At 44.3% G+C, this 6,453-nt stretch overlaps 1 protein-coding gene across 6 annotated transcripts in view; it reads right to left on the minus strand.

Moving 5' to 3' along the window:
- The window catches only part of LOC134457394 (neuron navigator 1-like), a 171,107-nt gene extending 169,962 nt beyond the window's left edge, over positions 1-1,145 (minus strand). For 5 of the 6 annotated variants that reach the window (XM_063209402.1, XM_063209405.1, XM_063209404.1 and 2 more), the window contains exon 1: positions 378-560. The gene's annotated coding sequence lies outside the window, so the exon portion shown is untranslated. Of the gene's footprint in view, positions 1-377; positions 561-1,089 lie in introns of those variants that run through there. The other variant, XM_063209401.1, reaches the window with a different exon arrangement.
- Between the last annotated feature and the right edge of the window lie 5,308 nt (positions 1,146-6,453).

Below are 6,453 nucleotides of genomic sequence, written 5' to 3' on the forward strand. Positions count from 1 at the left end.
CACAAACCACACACACACAGACCACACACACACACACACACTCACACACACACACACACACACACACACACACACACACACACAAACACCACACACACACACACACACACACACACACACACACACACACACACACACACACACACACACAAGCGCGTGCGCAAGCACACATACACACACACAACCTCTGAGAGGTGACTCTCACCCCGTTTACTTTTCCTACTCAGTCTAACCGCCACGCCACACTATTTCCATATAAACTCCAGATTGGCTAAAAAAACGAACACATTGCAATTACACTCTCCCAATGACGGCCATTTGGTATTACACAGTACATGTTAAAACAGCACAGACAATATAAAGTTAGTATTTCTTACCCTAATCTTGTCCTCGAAAGCCGCTGCTGTCACACACAACAGAAGACAAAAGTGTGTGAGAGCTACTGACAGTCAGAGAGCGGGAACTGGGAATGAGGTTAGCCTACATGGCCAACGGCTCTATGCTGTGCTCTCCGCTCTGCTCTCAGTGAGTGGGCTGTTTTTTCCTGGATTACAGTTGCATCCACAGCACAGCACAGCGCAGCTGCTTGATTGGTGCACAGCACGGCACACACACATAACAGGGACATGCGGGGAGGAAACAGGAAGGCCTCACAAAAGGCACGCAGCAACAATGGTGTTCGCCTGGCCCGGCCCGGCCCAGCCCACTCACTCACCCGCTTGCCTCGTCCGCTCACTCACTCACTGGTACACTTGTGGGTTTTTTTCCTCAATGGCAAATTTTTCAAATTCCATACGAAATCCATTCACATGTGTCAGAAGTTCAGAAGTAATTTTTAGAACTGACCCACCTAACAGATGTGTGTTTTTACAGAACAACAACATTTTGCATTTACTAGTTAACCCGTATTGTATTTTAAGCATGTTGACATATAACATCAAACTATTTAGGAAGTGAAACTACCATTTTTAAGACACAAAATTAAAATTAAAACTAAAAAAGGAAGTCAACGAAAATAGCAAAAGTCACTGTCACATCACATGTCACACGTCACACCCACCAAAAAAAGTGAAATCTGTACTCACATACCCTGGCAAAGTTCTGTCACACTATACAGCAGCAACAGTAGGAACAACAGCAGTAGCGGCAGTAGCGGCTCCTCTCCCTGTCCCTCTCTGCGGCTCTCTGAGTCGCGTGTGTGAGTGTGTGTGTACTATCCAGGTGGGACGTAGTGCCTGCCTGGCTGACAGCCTCTGATTCACATGCAACTGCTTAACAAGTGCAGCACTGAGTCATCCCCATCCATACCCCTGCACCAGTGGCGCTGACTCAGTCCGTCACAGAGAGAGGGAGAGAGGGGGAGACTGACCTCTGGTAGTGGACGGATACAGTAACAGCAATAACAGCAGCAGCTAGAAGAGATACACGTCCCCTCGTCTCATCTCCTCTCCTCTCCTCTTATGACGGCTGCTGTGTGACGTTAAACTCTACTCTCCACTGAGGTCTGTGAGAGTGTCATTAGCCTGAGAGACCCTCTAATACGCCGCCGGCCACTTGAAGTTCATTCATTAGCGAAGAGCTGCCCCTCCACTCCCCACGTTATCCCCCCTCAGCCCTCTTCCATATCCACAGGCGCCACTAGGGAGAGGGGAGAGGTGCATCCGTCTCAATGCTACTGAGCTAGGCTATGCTCCAGTGGCCACAGCCTGGGAGTCCGTCTGTGGGGGTGGGAGGGAGGGGGATGGGTATGGTGGGTAGGTGGGGGTTTCTCCATGTCAGTTCTCCACTCTCATTCTCTCTCTCTCTCTCTCTCTCTCTCTCTCTCTCTCTCTCTCTCTCTCTCTCTCTCTCTCTCTCTCTCTCTCTCTCTCTCTCTCTCTCTCTCTCTCTCAAACACACACGTCACTCCCTGCTGCCGCAGTCTGCCTGCAGTCTAAGCACCCCCTCCTTTCCCTTTCGCTTTCTCACACACACTTTCTCTCACATACACCCTCTCTCTCTCTCTCTCTCTCTCTCTCTCTCTCTCTCTCTCTCTCTCTCTCTGTCTCTCTCTCTCTCTCTGTCGCTCTATCTCTCTCTCTCTCTCCCTCCCTCATGCTCTCTCTCCCTGCCCCGCATTCTCTCCCCCTCATGCTCTCCCTCATTCTATCCCTCTCTCAACCCTTCTCTCTCACTCTCTCTCTCCCCTTCTCTCTCACTCTCTCCCTCTCTCTCTCTCTCATACACACAAGCTCTCCCTATATCCCTCCCATCGTCTCTCTGTCATACGCTCTCCCTCCCCCCTTCTCTCTCTCCTTTGCTACCTCTCTCCCCAAGCTGATGTTAGTAAATGGACCTGTTGGCTGAGTTCCTGTTGTGTTTGAAATATTAGCCCCCTATACCACCCCCTGTGTAAACCAAGGGGTACCTTGCCCATTAGCCCAATGAGCTAACTGGATTAAAGACCAGATACTCTGACCGTTGCTGTTGCAAATGGGGCACATCGTGTGTGTGGATGTAAACCCTCAGTGTGTCTGCATGTTTAGTTGAGAGAGAGCGAGAGAGAGAGAGAGAGAGAGAGAGAGAGAGAGAGAGAGAGAGAGAGAGAGAGAGAGAGAGAGAGAGAGAGAGAGAGAGAGAGAGAGAGAAAGAGAGAGAGAGAGAGAGAGGGGAAAGATTGATGAAAGAACGCGTGTCCATTCCAAGGACACTGAGGCATGTCTTATAGTGATGGATGGGCAGCCAAGTTGAAGATAACATGGGAGGGGATTTGCCTCCTTGCAGGCACAGCTATTACACACATCACACTTTTAACAGAGTCATGAATGTCTAACGAACAGGTGTTTTTTTACAAACAGAAATGCTGAACGTGTTATGGAGGGAGCATCTTAATATTAAAATAGTCTACTCTATAAATATTGTGCAACAGAATTGTTTTTAAATAAAGTATATTCAACAATTACTTTACAATCTTCTAGATGTGGTCCCAGAATACTCTCTAAGGGTTGGATCAACAGAGCATTTTTAACTTTTATATCTCCTGTTGCCTGTTCGTCTTTCTTATTTATTGCTGTTTGGCCCTGTAGGCTGACAGGAATAAATGGACGAGCGTTTCCTGATGCTCATCTAGCACCTCACTCATATTTCTGCAAACAGGCTATCTATTGTTATGCAATAGGCATGCTCTGTACAACAGTTAAGTGCTAAAAACCATTTGGGACACATTAAAGAAAAATGTGCCGATGACACCACACACAAACATGCATGTGTGCACACGCGTGTGTGTGTGCATGTAGGCTACATACACACACGCACGCCACGCACACACGCCCACACACACACACACACACACACACACACACACACACACACACACACACACACACACACACACACACACACACACACACACACACACACACACACACACACACACACACACACACACAGACACACACCTTCACAGCTGTGCAATGTAGGCTAAGACATGTTTATGTGCAAAGCAGCTTGGCTAAAAACATCCTGTTTTAGATGCTAGCATAATTGTGGTGAGTCCAGCAGCAACATACTATTGCCTCCTTTGCTCATTCATACAAATAGATTGATAGTCCCTTCAGTGAAAAGAAATTAGCATCCACACAATCTGTCATTTGAAAGGGTGATTAATGAATATTAACAACAGGAAGTGGCTATAGCTGTTAAATAAGACTTAAGTCAATTGAGCAATGAATCAGCTGTAAGAGTAGGCCTACATTCATTAATTCTTTTTTTTGTTCATCTTTCAAACCAGGAAAGTGGCTTTGCGAGCAGCTTGGCAACATCTGGTAGCCTAACAAAAAAAAGGCCAACCGTGATAACTGGCTGTCAGAGACATGAGCACCATTGCTGTGGGAGTGGTGGAGGAGGAGGGTATTTTTAATGGGAGCCTGAAGCTATGGAGCTTTATGGAAGGACCCCAGCTGCACTGAAGAACCAGAGAGGAGGAGAATGAGAGACGATTAGAGCCCCCAATCTCTCCTCTCTCATTAACCCTTTCCATTAATCCGTATATCGCTCCCTTCTCTTTCTTATCTTTCATTATCTCTTTCTCCGTCTGTCTCTTAGTCTTTCTGTCCCTCTCTGTCCTATTTCATTGTAGGTAATTTTGTAGGTATTTCTCTCTGGTTACCCATGTCATGCTATCCCTCTTTCTCTCTATCTCTGTCCTTACCCCCTTTTCACAAGCAGCATGTAGGGAAAGAAGGCAGTAATTAAACTCTTGCTGTAATGAGGGGCCACAGACAGAGCCAACGTGAGAGTTATAGCACCACCAGCTCTCTTCCAGCTGGCTCTGGGCACAACCCTCCACCCATGTGTGTGTGTGTGTGTGTGTGCCCCCCGCAAACCATTCACTCATTCGTGCATGTGTGTGCCACCCAACTCTGCACCCATGCAGAGCTCTAAATTAACACCAGCCAACTGTTCAAATGCTGGTTAAAATTCAGTTTAGCTGGTACAAAAGAAAACGTACAAGCCTTTGACTAATAGTGAGTGTACATTTGGCTAGTAAGATTTAACATCTAGCCTATTGTAACCCAGGTTAAAATAGACATTGGTAAATAAATAGTTAATAAATAGAATAAATAGCAAGCAGAATTTCATCATTTTAATAATTTACTTTTGTGATATTAAAACCGTCTAAAATAGATAAATAGTATTTAAAACCTTTATTTCATGGTTTTGGTAATTCATTTTATCATTGGTTGAAGTTGAAAGGTCATATCTATCAGCCAATCACGGAACTGATAGTAGTTCTGTTCCGGAAGATTCTCGTCAGAATCGAGGAAGAGAGAACAGGTGAAGCCACGTTCGTGTGGAGCTCCAGTGATAGAAAGAAAAGAGATAAGTTTCCAAGTGTATTTGACGATTTATTTTCTGTTTGAAAGTGTTTTGTTTTACCTTCTGTCTATGTCGATAGACTGTGGTTTTGTTTTGAGTTATAATCTTTGAGTTACTGAGGGAAATCGTCGAGAGAAAAGTTTGCTTTTGAAGATCACGCATCCAGCGCGTGATCAACGACATTAGATGGCGAGCCACCCGAGACCGGAGGAACCGTGAACTGTGGACACCGGATTGAAAGGCTGACCGCTTCAGCGTTTCCCTTTTCCTTTCCCTGCGGAGAAACCATCAACAACCGCGGTAAGACTGTTGCAGTTTAAGCCGCTGTTGTTCTCCCCTCTGGATCACGTGCGCAGTGCGTGGACTGCTCCGCGCTGCTGTGTGTGAAAGGGAACGTCTCCCTTTGACTTGCTAAAGAACTGTTTAGCGCTTAAGGACTGAATTAATGGACATTGATACAGTTAAACGTTTATGTCTGATGTTTATGTACATATTTTGAATGTGTTTAACTGCAAGGTTGATTGATATTGCATTTTCTGGTGTTAACTTTCTGCTGTGGGCTTAGTGAGATGCCCTATGTTTTTTTGGTTGTAATAACCCACTGGTTAACCTCTTACCGCAGAGCCCATTATGTCCTATTTTGGAGAGGTTTTTGAGACCATGACTTTAGGATGCTACAGCTTTTGAATAACATTATCCACATTGAACTTTGAGGGTTTATTTTGAAGCAGATACTTGGGAGAAGACATTCAGCCAACTCCAGCTTTTTATGAACATCACTAAATCTACATTTCAGATCATTATATATAAAAAAAAACATCCGAAAATATGAAAATCGCCTAATTTTTGTTTAGTTTTCAGTGTGTACCTGGATGGTTATTTGAGATGCAGAGTAAAATAGTACATTTCCTCAATGCACATGTTGTCAGCAAGTAAAATCCAGAATTTGAAGTAGATCTGTAAAGTTACAGAGGAGTTACATAGCAAATACCACAGGTACTAATGGGCGTCTCCAAAAATATATATAAGTTATCCATATGTCCTATTTTGGAGAGGTTTTCAGACCATGACTTTAGGATGCAATAGCTTTTGTTTTACATGGTCCACATTGACCATTGAGGGTTTATTTTGAAGCAGACACTTGGGAGAACACATCCAGCCAACTCCAGCTTTTTATTAACTTCATTAAACCTACCTTTCAGATCATTACATACAACAAAAACATCCGAAAATGTGAAAATCGCCTGTTTTTTTGTTTGTTTTCAGTGTGTACATTGATGGTTATTTGGTATGCACAGTGAAATACTACATTTCCTCTATGTCCATGTTGTGAGCAAGTGGGATCCAGAATTTGAAGTAGATATGTGAAATTACAGAGGACTTACATAGCCATTTCCACAGGTACTAATAGGCGTCTCCAAAAAACATATAAGCTATCCATATGTCCTATTTTGGAGAGGTGTTTAGACCATGAGTTTAGGATGTAATAGCTTTTGTTTTACATGCTCCACATTGACAATTGAGAGTTTAAATTGAAGCAGACACATGGGGCAAGACATCCAACCAACTCCAGCTTTTTATTAACTTCATTAAATC

This window comes from Engraulis encrasicolus, chromosome 10 (genome assembly GCF_034702125.1).
Source record: "Engraulis encrasicolus isolate BLACKSEA-1 chromosome 10, IST_EnEncr_1.0, whole genome shotgun sequence".
Classification (NCBI taxonomy): Eukaryota; Metazoa; Chordata; class Actinopteri; order Clupeiformes; family Engraulidae; genus Engraulis; species Engraulis encrasicolus.